The 12,622-nt window shown below is 30.7% G+C and overlaps 1 pseudogene; it reads left to right on the top strand.

Moving 5' to 3' along the window:
- The first annotated feature begins 1,651 nt into the window (after positions 1–1,651).
- Positions 1,652–6,371, top strand: LOC129289304 (proline-rich receptor-like protein kinase PERK1; annotated as a pseudogene).
- Positions 6,372–12,622: the final 6,251 nt, after the last annotated feature.

Here is a 12,622-nt window from a genome sequence, read left to right on the forward strand (position 1 = left end):
GAATTGAAAGCTAAGGACTGGTATTGGGATTAAAAAAACCCATTTTTTATTTTTGGTATGAATCATTAAGCAATCTAAACCCAATCCTAATCCCACCTTACATGGGATTATTCCGTACCACCCACCCCCTGGGTTTGCAAAATCATCCTGGGAATGAAAATATCTGGACAAATTGCCCTCACCCATCTCTCTCTCTCTCTCTCTCTCTCTTGCGTCTCTTCTCTTCGTGCAATAAAATCGCAAGCTTCGATCTGTACGTTCCGATCTGTAAACTCCGTTCAGCTGCCATGAAATCCTCTTTTCAAGCTTCGATCTGTACGCTGCCTTACGCTCCGATCTATACGCTGCCAAGAAATTGCGGGGAGGGAAGAGACGTAGGTGAAGGAGGACAAATAAAATTCAGAGACGCAGCACATCGATGAAGAAGGAGATGGAGGAAGAGGAAGATCAGAATCAGAGACGTTGTCGACTTCTTCCAGATCCGCCGCATTGAACCTGAAACTAAAGCTGCGCTGCCATGTGATTGCCGCATTCGACTTCTTCCAGACCTCACAAGCTAGGTTATTTTTTTTTGAATGTAAGGGTATTTTAGTCTATTCATAATTTATGTTTAATTGTAAAATAAAATAAAAAAGTAAGTATTCCCTACATATATTACTTCATACCAAATATATGTTTAAAGTCTCATTCCACTCTCACTCCTACTACCAATACCAACACCAGTCTCAATCCAATCCCTTTAAATTGAAACCTATATACCAAACAGGGCCTAATGTTTTTATTTATACCATCTCTAGCCCACAGATGAATTCTGTGGCCCATCTGTAATTTTCCTCAATCAGCCCATACTTTAGAATAGCGCCCGTTCAATCTTCACAATTCAATGGCTTGACAGGGCTTAGAATTGTATGTTAAAATTTTTGAGAGACTTGCTCAGCGAGGTTTTTGATACTAATCGTTGGGATGAAATTTAAATAGTCTAAAATTGCTTTAAATAATTTAGATCAAAATTAAAATTTTAAGTCAATAATTATTTTTAAATGACAGTTAAATTTTTTATTTTAAATTCTATGCTCATTAAAATAAAATTTTTAAAAAAATAAAATTAAATAAAATTAAATTTGGATATTTTCACTAGGGATGAAAATAGGTCATGCCTTATCAGGAATTTATAGCTTGGCCTACTTCAAATTGAGCCTAGCTTATTTACTAATTTAGGCATTTGATAACTAAATATGTCAAACTTATTTTTAATCAATCAACCTAACTATATATATATTGTAATATATTACATATACATTAGCTTTACCATTTAATTTTTAAACAATCTATTTTTTTATTTCTAATTATATTTTCAACAGATTGAACTTATATATTGATTTTAATATTTATTATAAATTAAGATGAATACCAAAAATTTATTTTAGTTCCATTTAGTAATATAGTACGCTAATTATATAAATAATATGATAGAAGTAATTTATAAATATACGACCAAAGTGTACATAGGATCAAAATTTAATGTTGCAAATTTTAAAATTTAATTTGATAATTGAATAACATAATAATTTGAAAAGTGAACCTTATTATTTCATGAATGGGTTTCTTTGGAAAACTATCCAATTTGGATGTTTGAAACAAATATTTGATCATGGTCGAGAAGTCAGTTTGTTTGCCAATTGGCTTACTTGTGAGGTTTTGTTTTAGGATTCTTAACACCCCTCCCGGTGGGTATAGAGATTTTTGATTCTTGATATGTCCTAGTGTTTTGGTTTTTTTGTTTTTGGGGTTTTTTACATGGTTTCTTCCCGTCACCTTGTTATCCAAGAAAACAAAAAGGAAACAAGTATTGGATTCAACTTTCTGGCTGATGATGTTCTTGCAGGTGGTTCGCCTCTTCATCCGAAGCCCACTCCAACGATACAATATCCATTGGAAGGATGGATTTTGAATATGAGAGACCATTATACCAAGAACGAAAAAGTGGATATTCATCATCAGACGTAGGATTGTCACAAATCACATCTACATATAAACAATTAGCACAAGCAACTAACGGATTCTCAGAATCAAACCTTCTAGGTCAAGGTGGTCTTGGCTATGTCCACAAAGGAGTCCTCCCAGATGGAAGAATTGTTGCAATAAAGCAGCTAAAATCTGGAAGCAAGCAACGAGAGCGTGGGTTCAAAGCTGAAGTTGAGATCATTAACCGAGTTCATCACAGACATCTTGTTTCCCTTGTTGGACACTGCTTTTCTGCAGCCAAGAGGACGATGATGCTTGTTTATGAGTTTGTCCCCAACAATACTCTAGAATTTCACTTGCATGGTAACACTTCCAATTTATTAGCCAGTGTTTGTGAAATTGTCCTAGTGTAAATAGACCTAAGTCAATGTAAAAAGTCTTATATTAAATAAAATCAGGCTTAATAATTAGAATATAATAAAATAAGACAGTCTATAAACTTTAATATTGAGGTTTTGGGTATGGTGTAGTCTTTTTACTACTCTTCACCCATTTATTCTCTCTGTTTCTGGGCAATTGCTCGTTAGGCCTAATATCTATTATAAAACGAATTAAAGAGTTGAATCTGCTAATGATAAGGATGTAGAAAGATCATAATTTTAATTTGTTGGCAATGCAATATTATCCGGAGTTGTTTAGTTGAGTAAATTGAATGTGTACTTTTGAGCTGATGCACATTTGTTTGAAATCTCTCTTACAACACGTAATTGAAATCATGCCTGATCTTACTTAGTCCTCATCAGTAAGATACTATATATGGTTATATATTTACAATTATTCAGGAAAAGGCAGACCAACTATGGACTGGACTACAAGGATGAAGATTGCTGTTGGATCTGCAAAAGGATTGGCTTACCTGCATGAAGACTGTGAGTTTTGTACCTGACATCATTACCCTAATGATTCACTGTAACTGCTCCAGAAACTTTTACCTCTTTCAATATTGTTTTAGGCAAACCCAGAGCCATACACCGTGATATCAAGGCAGCCAACATTCTTCTTGATGATGATTTTGAGCCAAAGGTACTTGAAACCCGTACAATCACTTCCTAAAGATAGATTTCTTTTAACCTAAATACATAATCATTTCCTAAGCCCTAAACACTAAAAATCTATCAAATGCAAGTTTTTAGGGCAACAAAGAATATAAAATGCAAGTTTTAATGTGCCGTAAGTTTAATTTTAATACCCTTAATTTCACTTTCTATCAATCAATTTAATTTTTCTTGGACTAGAGAATATATTCAAATATCATACAGTGAATTGTGAAGTTACTGGACTCAGATATCTTTTCGACTCACATTTGGATATATCAATATATATATATATATATCATGTCCATATATGTATATATGGAAAGATAATATTTGTGTGTGTCTATATATTATAAATCAGGTTGCAGATTTTGGACTCGCCAAGCTTTCATTAGACACTGACACCCATGTCTCTACTTGAATAATGGGAAACCATTGGGTTGGTCTTATTATTCTTTTCTCATATTTTCATTTGAACCTCACTACAAGTCCATGGATATTGCCACACTTGATATCTTGCACACTTTCTTTGAATATTCCCCTTTCTCCACATCATTAATTGCTTATGTTTCAATCTTCATGAAATTTTATATTTCATTGAATTAATACAAATACTTAGCTCCAGAATATGCAGCTAGCGGGAAACTTACAGAGAAGTCAGATGTCTTCTCCTTCGGTGTCATGCTTTTGGAGTTGATTGCTGGGCGAAAACCTGCCTGTAAAATTGAATCTTTCACAGATGACAGTATGGTTGATTGGGTATGTATTGTTTCTTCAATACTTCTCTATGTATTCTTCGGGGAAAAAACAAAGAAAGTTCCTTACATTGCGTTTGGATGGATGGATTTAAGTTAGGAATTTAAATTTAAAATTTCATATTTAAAATCTCACATTTGAAATTCATAGATTCTAAATTCTTTTGTTTGGATGATATAAAAATTTAAAATTTAAATTCTATATTTGAATTTAAAATAAACGTGGATAACTAGTCAAAGTCAATGATCTGAATGCCTAACTTTCACCAGGATCAGACAGTCAAAGTCGACTGGGATTGTGGCACTTGCGATGACCGGGATGGAATGGTCGACTTCCACCAGGACTAGACTAAAGGCGACAATGAGGACTTGACAATCGACTTTCATAGAGATAGGACCGATGGTGACAATTAGGACAGGACAACTGACTTTCATAAAGACTGGACCGACGGTGACGATCGAAATAGGATGGCCAACTTCTACTGGGACTGAACTAAATTGGGATGGGATGGTTGACTTCTATCGGGTCTTGTGTCAATGAAAGTCAGCCATTCGGTCCCTGTGGAAGTCGGTCCTCCTATCTCAGTCGTCACCGTCAACCCAATCCCTATGGAAGAGTCGTGTCCTGTCTCGATCGTCATCTTCAGTCTGATCCTGATGGAAGTTAGCTGTCCCATCCTGATCATCACCATCAGTTCGATCCCTATGGAAGTCGGCCATCCCATCCCAATTGTCATTGTCGGTCCAGTTTCGATGGAAATCAGCCTTCCGATCTCGACTGTTATCGTCAGTCTGGTTTAGGTGGAAGTCAACAATCCCATTGCCGTTGTTCTGATCCCAATAGAAGTCAGTCGTTGTGGTCATCGTTGTCGGTTCGGTCCTTATGGAAGTCAGCTATCCTGTCCAATTACTATGTCTTGTTTTTGTCAACTTTGATAGTCCAGTCCAATTACTATTGACAGGCCGATCAAGCTTTTATGAATTTAGGTCAAATTATAGAAGAGATTGAGTTAGGATTTGAAATATTATAGATTTAAAAAAGATTTTAAATTACAAAGAGATTGAGGTACAACTTGAATTTGGATTTGGCTTAAATCCAATTTCATACATTTTTAATTATCCAAATAATGGATTTGAGTCAAATTCAAATCTAAATCCAAATCTATATATATCCAAACATAGCATTAGCATTTTTTGTTGAAAATTCTCAATAATTAATCAAAATTATCAAGAGTTAAGTTTGATGAGCGCATGCTAGCAAATCTATTATTCTAGAGAAATATAAATATGAGTAAGGATATCAATCACTTTGAGAGCTGGTAGATCTCCTTAGCTTTTCAGGGAGAACAAAGAGCATGAGAGCAGAAGGAAGACATAGAGAGGATGAGTCTGTCAAAAAATAATGACATGCTGATTGCGTTGAAGATTAGATTAGTTACCACTTAAATATAATTGGTTAATTAATTAATTTTTCCATAAACTCTCTGACTCAGTCAACTTTTTGATAGAGATAAAATTGATAGCTAAAAGGTTATAAGTGTGGTTTCTACTTAAAAGGACTCATTTAAATGTTGTTTGTCTATCACAGTCCACATAAAATCATTAAAACTAATCTATTTTGGATTCAATAACTAATTAATACAAATCCAAAATATTCCAAACATTTTTTTTCCACTCTTCAATACGGAATTTTTTGCCTGTATTTTCATCCCATAGGCACTTTTGTTGAAAAATACGAAAAGTTGTTCACTATTCAGAAAACTCCAACAATCAACCCATAGTTTAGTTTTCTGAGGCTTTCACTATTGGTTGTAAAAAGTTCAGATCAGTTTTAAATTTTAACTTTAAGGTTAAATAAAATTTTAACATGAAATAGGTGGGTCCATTGTACAGGATCTGAGTGAATAATAAGTCACAGTACAATACTAATATAAAAACCGGAGAGGCTGAGATAACTTGGGTGATAGTGTGCTTGCTCATGCATGTTACAAATCCTACAGGCACGACCTTTAATGTCGGAAGCTTTGGAAAATGGAAACTTTGAGCGTATTGCTGATCCAAGGTTGCAGAATAAATACGACTTTGAAGAGATGTATCGAATGATTTCTTGCGCTGCAAATTGCTTGCGCCATTCAGCCGGACATCGTCCTCGAATGAGCCAGGTTAGTGAACCAAACTGTTAAAATATGTTTCTGCACTAGCTAGTCCTCTAGTCCCTGTTTCCCTGTTTCAAAATAAAGATATATTCAGCACTGGCATGAACACACATGATAAAGTGAATGAAATGAAGCAGGTAGTTCAAGCTTTGCTGGGAAATATTAGTCTGGAAGATGTGAAGGAGAAGATCACGTCAATGGGTCAGAATGGCGATGACCTGAAGAAGTGTTGGAAGGTGGCACTGGAAGGCGTCGTAGGTAGCAGTGGTGAATACAGTGGACCTACCACTACCAGCGAGTCCGATCAATTACAGCAATCTACGTCCGGTGGCTCAGGCCTCCAAAATACTCCCATGAGGCATGAAATATACGTGGAACTAGCTGGTAAAGCCTTTGACTGATAATATAATTCCTATGAATTGAGGAATGAGGATTGGTCCTTCACAAAAATGCACACCTGATCAGTCGTTGATAAATATAATTTAATTAATTTGTCGCTAGATTTTGCAGGTTCAGCGTACAAATCGGTTTGTTCGTTGTCAACAATCTAATTTATTTCAGAAGTATGATTCTCTTGAATCATGTAATTCAAATAAGTGTAAGCTGGATTCATCTTGGATGCTAACATCTACTGAACCCTCCCCAAAAAAAAAAGCCGTAACATTGAAAGTCTTAAAACAAGAGCACAATGAGGTCTTGCAATCCATGTAGCCGACCCCACCTAATGGGATAAAGGCTTGTTGTTGTTGTTATTATATTGAAAGTCTTGAAACAAAAGGGTGCATCTGCATTTGTTTGGGTTATTTTGTAACGATGCAATATACAATTAGATTGCTGGCCTTGATTTCTTGCAGGTATTGATGTTAATATTATCAGTGATGGTAGTTACACATGTTTTTGATATGACTAGTCTACCTCTGTTACTTTTCATCGTATGTATGCACTAATGGAAATTAAACTGCCAACATTCTTGTCTATTCTTGGCAATTATTCCTGAAGTACGGATATCAATCAATTCTATTATGTCTAGACTAAATGGAAACTGAAATAAATTATTCCTCGCGTGACGTGGTCATGATTCTTGCTATATCAAGCTTTGTTTCTCTGACCAAGCATCAGCACTTATTTTTTTTCCTATAAATAACAGCTATGAATTGTCATTTAAAGTTTTTTCTAATAAACGACAATTATATACTCATAATTTATTCCTATGTATAGATAATGGTTGATTAACCCATCATTTAAAATATATCTTTTTGATCTTTTAAGTGAATTAAAAAGAATAAATAACGAGCATTTGAAATAATTGCCATTTATTCCAAGCATAAATAATAAGTAAATAATTTACCCATTATTTATAATAACAATAAATGATAGATAACTTGTTTACTTATCATTTATTTTTGATAAATTATGATTCTAAGTAGAGTTGGTAATATAAGTCAACTAGCAGCCTGTAGGTTGGCTTGTAGTGAGTTGCGGGTTTGGTAAGACAGGTTGGCATAACTTGCATCCTATGCGAGATGTAATTCTACCCCAATAAAAAATTATTTTTCATATTTTTTTACAATTTTAAAAATATAAATTTACCTTTTTTTATTTTTTTTAATGGTAAACAAAATTCATGTATTCCCCTAAAAACTGATTATCCAAATAATGATAAAGTTTTTTTAATCAAGCCATGCTTATATCACCACTTAAATATAAATTAATTTAATTTTGTACTCATTTCATTTTTTGGTCTTTTACATGACTGATCAATATTATACATATATGAATTAATAGAAATGCTCTGCCTATCTCCTTTTCTCTTCATCTTATTTTAACATTTTGCTACAAAATTGATGTCCAGTTTAAAATACTAATTTTTTTTTTAAAATCATGATGATTTTAACTCTGACTATTATATTATTATTCATAATACATTCAATTCATACCATCTAAACATTTTGATCTTTGTATCTATTTTTTTTCCTTTTATGTTCAAATTAAGATAATAATATATATATATATAGCACTTCATAAATGTGTTTAATTTTTTAAATAAAAAATGATAAGTACACTTTGTTTATTTGCTAGCTTGAGTAGCACTATTTTGCTAACAAAATAATTTAAATAAGCTATTATATAAATGAAGTATAATATAATAAAATATTTTATTCAATCTTGTCTTGATCATATTCATATTATAGTATATCACTACTTAAATATAAGCATGGGTTAGGTCACTGCAGGCTCCAATTATGTGAGGCGAGCCAAAACTATTTTGCATTTAATTGAACTCATTTTCTCCAACCCAACCTACCACTTTTTGTGGGTTGATGGATTGAGCCCGCGATTTTATCCCACATTATTGACTCTAGTTTCTAGTTACTAGAATTTACCAAAGAATAAATAACAGGTATTTATCTATCATTTATTCATAAATAAATGATAATTATGGAAATAACTGTTATTTACTCTATTTTTTTTAAATAAGCGTGCTGCTGTTTATAGTAATCCCCTGTAACAACTACACAAAATGATGTCCAAATAGCAATTTTAACATTTTAATATATAAATACCAATTGAATTGGATTGTAATCAATTGCAAAATGAATCAAATACATGTCTTTTATTCTAACCTATCAAGTAATCAATGTATAAAATTTTCTAAAGTAAACTAATTTACCAACTTGTAACAAAGGCTAATTTTAATTTCTAAAGCAAACTAGTAAAACTATAAACACTAATCCTATTTCCATTAACTCTATTGATTTTGTGGGAGGACCATACTTGAAACTTGTACTAGCACCACTCTTCAATTAGCTCATTTATTTGTGCACTCCATGAATTCTTCAATGTAAGAATCGTTATAGTATTGCAATATATAAATTATTCACCATAAATTAGTTTTAATAAATTAAATTTATTAGCAATTATAAAGTGAATATTGTTAACATACCATTGTGTTTTCCTTATGGATAATGGTATCTTTCATGAACCTTATCATGCAGAAGCCATAATTTAAGCTATTTTTTATTTGTCTCGATCACTACAAATTAAAGAACTAAGAAATATGTATTAATGCATTAAAAATTTATGAATACTGAAATTTAATAACAATACTAATTACTTTTATTGTATTCCAAGTATAGGCTGATCAAAATTTGTAAATGACCTTGAAATTTTTTGTTTCGTATTTGAGCAATACAACACAATCGCCCTAATAAAAAAAAAAAAAGTGTCAGTATGAAATTTGAATAAAAAAATAAATATATGAAATATTTATTTTATGCACTTATATATTAATTAATTTCAATAAAATTTGTTGATTCCTCAATTCCTCATCAAGAGAATCGAGATAATGTATCTTTATTTTCAATGATATATAATTTGGATCTCTAGTACATTTCAAGATATAGTTTTCAACAATACAATTATTCAAGTCAAATATGACATAAAATTTAAATTATAAAATTATGTAAAAAATTCATTAAAAAATTACAAAAAAAAAGGAAAAACACCATAAACATATAATTTCCAATCATTATTTTTTGTTTTATTGATTATTCTAAGATTACTCGTATCCTACATTATCAATCCTAAGCCAAAAAAACATCATTCATTATCAAATGCTAAAATCTCAATAAAATAGTTATGATTTTCACAAAAACGTGTGTCAATTTTGGTCATTCAAATCAACTCCAATTGTAATAAAATTTGACACACTATTATATTTCAATATATAATTTCTAACGATAAAACTACTTAGATCGAATAAGATATATAATTTAAATTAAAAATTATTTAAAAATTTCATTCAAAATTTGTGGAAAAATACAAGAGAGATTGACAGTTAGGTCCTAAAATATTGAATTAATACTATTTAAGTCCTCAATAAATTTTTTTGAAAAATAAGTTGAAAATATCAATTCAAATTATTATAAATCTAGAAGTTTCAATTGCAAATAAATATTTAAATATCAAATATAATTTTTTGATTGTAACAGAAATTTCTGTTCATATCTGTCATTCTCCCAAAATACAATCATCATGGATATCCATTTTGATCACTCATTTTCATCCTTATAGTCATTCTAAGGCTATCCATAACCTTCATTACCATTCTCAAGTCAAGAACGCATCAAACATTATTAATTTTTGATAATTCACAATATCAAAATCAAGCGACAATGAGTAGAAGGTTAAACAAGAAAAAACAATCAATAAAAATTTCCAACACAATAATAAATCATTTCCACTACCAATAAAACAAAGGATATATTGATAGAAAAGGTAGGGAAAAAATCACAACTTGAACCAAAAAGGATTGACATCCAAATAGAAACCTCCCAAGGGCTGTGGGTTCACATTCGAGCAAAGGACGGTCATCAGTGATGGCAATAGAAGCACTTTGTGGATGTTCTTGTGATTTCATATTCAAGTGGAGAAGAGAAAAGAGGGGAAGAGTATCCGACGTGAGACTGAAAATGAAGCATGAAATGAATATTTAAAACAGAATAAATGACAAGCATTTGAATGCCTGTCATTTATTCCCACATAAATGATAGGCATTTGTTTTACTTCAAACATCCGTCATTTAAAGTTTACAATTTTTTAATTTTTTTAAAACCCAAAAATTAAAATGTTTTATGAAGGGCATTTGAAACACCCACCATTTATGGTTCTGCCTTTATATGAAACATTCATCATATAAAGTTTAATTTTTTTAATTTTCTTAAATGCCAGACACTAAAAGGTTATATGACATGTGTTTCAACACTTGACATATAACGTTAACATCATAAAAAACTGCCATTAATTGGTATTAAGTTTTTAATTTTTTTCATTCAAAGCTTTATATGATAGGTGTTTAAACACCCATCAAGCATCACTCGTCTTTCTTTTAAATGACACATTTTTTAATCATCACTTTTTTTGGTGTCTTATATCAACAATTCTGTAGTAGTATAGGCTAATGGAAAATTAAAAGTTGAATAATCCCATAGGGTCATTTTGATGCTAAAGGTCAAGTTTATTTTCTCATACCTCTATTTTTATTTATTAAAATGACTTGGATGTGAAGTCTTAAAATGTTTCTAAAATAAAATAATACAATGAGAATGTATATAGAATTCTTGTTTTATTTTCACTTTTTTTTTCATTTTTTTGATTATGCATATGTATGCTCCTATTGGAAGTAATCTTGTTTGAAATAATATCAAGTACTAAATGTGGGCATCTCTTACAGTAGGGATTCAAACTTTAATTTGCCACATTATAAGAAACTAGTCTCTTTATTGGACACAACTTCTGTTAGTTTTTTTCATTTTATTACTACATGAAAGTTTGCAATCAATTTTTGAAATTGGGCTAGAATTTTATGAGTTTTACAAAAACTTATCTTTGCCATTTGATCTTAGACAGTTCCATCAATGGTGAAAACAATGCCATATTAATAATTGATTTTGAGGTTTAAAAAAAAGGAAATTCACCAGTTTTCTTATTGGTTTAGATTTATTAAATCTTAAATAAAAAATACTGGCATTTTAGAAAAATCTTAATTATTTTTTTCAATTTGAATGTACCAATTTTTTAATAAAAATAAAAATTACTCTTAATAAATTTAGGAAAAATGACAATAAAATCCTACCAAAATATGACAATCAGATCCTTCAAAATGTCATAATTTTTTTGAAGTCTCTAGGTACCTTTATGATATTAATGATTTTAGGTTAAATGACTAAATTGCTTCTTGTTTAAAATAAAAAAAATGAGTTCATGTGAAAAGTTGTGATTTTTTGTTTAATTCTTATGATTGATAGAATACAAGTTATGATTAAAAAAATTATAATCAGTTATTTTCAAAACTTGAATTTCAATTATAAAAGAAATTTTACATAAGAAGTTGTGATTTAATATTTAATTTTTGTAATTAATAGAATAAAAGTTATGATTACTTAAATAAAAGTTGCGGTTGGTTATTTTCAAAACTTAAATTTTAATGATAAAAAAATTTATGTGAAAAGTTATATTTTTTGTTTAATTTTTATGATTTACAAAATTAAAGTTATGATTAATTGGGAGTAATTATTTTCAGAACTTATTTATCAATAAAAAAAATTTAACATGGAAAGTTATGAATTCTTATTTCAATTTTTTTCATTTAGAAAACAAATGTTATAATTTAAAAATGGAGTTAGACCCATCATTTTTATTTTAAACAAGAAATAATTTAATCATTTAACCTAAAATTATTAATATTAAAAAATTTGTTAAAAAATTTAAAATAGTATGGCATTTTAAAAAATTTAATTATTATCTATATATTTTAGTGAGATTTCATTACCATTTTTTTCTCATAAAATTTACCCATTTTCAACTATCCTTACATGTACCCTGTCGATATTTACTAAGGTGACCTGACTCCTGAGTCCTGACATTAAACAACCAACAATAATTCTGGAAACACGCACCAAGTCAACATTGAGTCAAGAAGAATGGCAGTGCATTGCTCTACAATCTACTCGTCCCTGCGCTTCCATGATATGATTTTCTTGAAAAGAAAAGCTCTTTCACGTCGATTGCTATTGCCCCCCCCCCCCCGGAAGAGTTTTCCGTCTCTCCGAAGCCCACGAAGACACACATTTGAACTCTACGATCACCGGCG

Source organism: Prosopis cineraria, unplaced genomic scaffold (genome assembly GCF_029017545.1).
Source record: "Prosopis cineraria cultivar Desert tree isolate PC_DT_omini unplaced genomic scaffold, ASM2901754v1 PC12, whole genome shotgun sequence".
Taxonomy (NCBI): Eukaryota; Viridiplantae; Streptophyta; class Magnoliopsida; order Fabales; family Fabaceae; genus Prosopis; species Prosopis cineraria.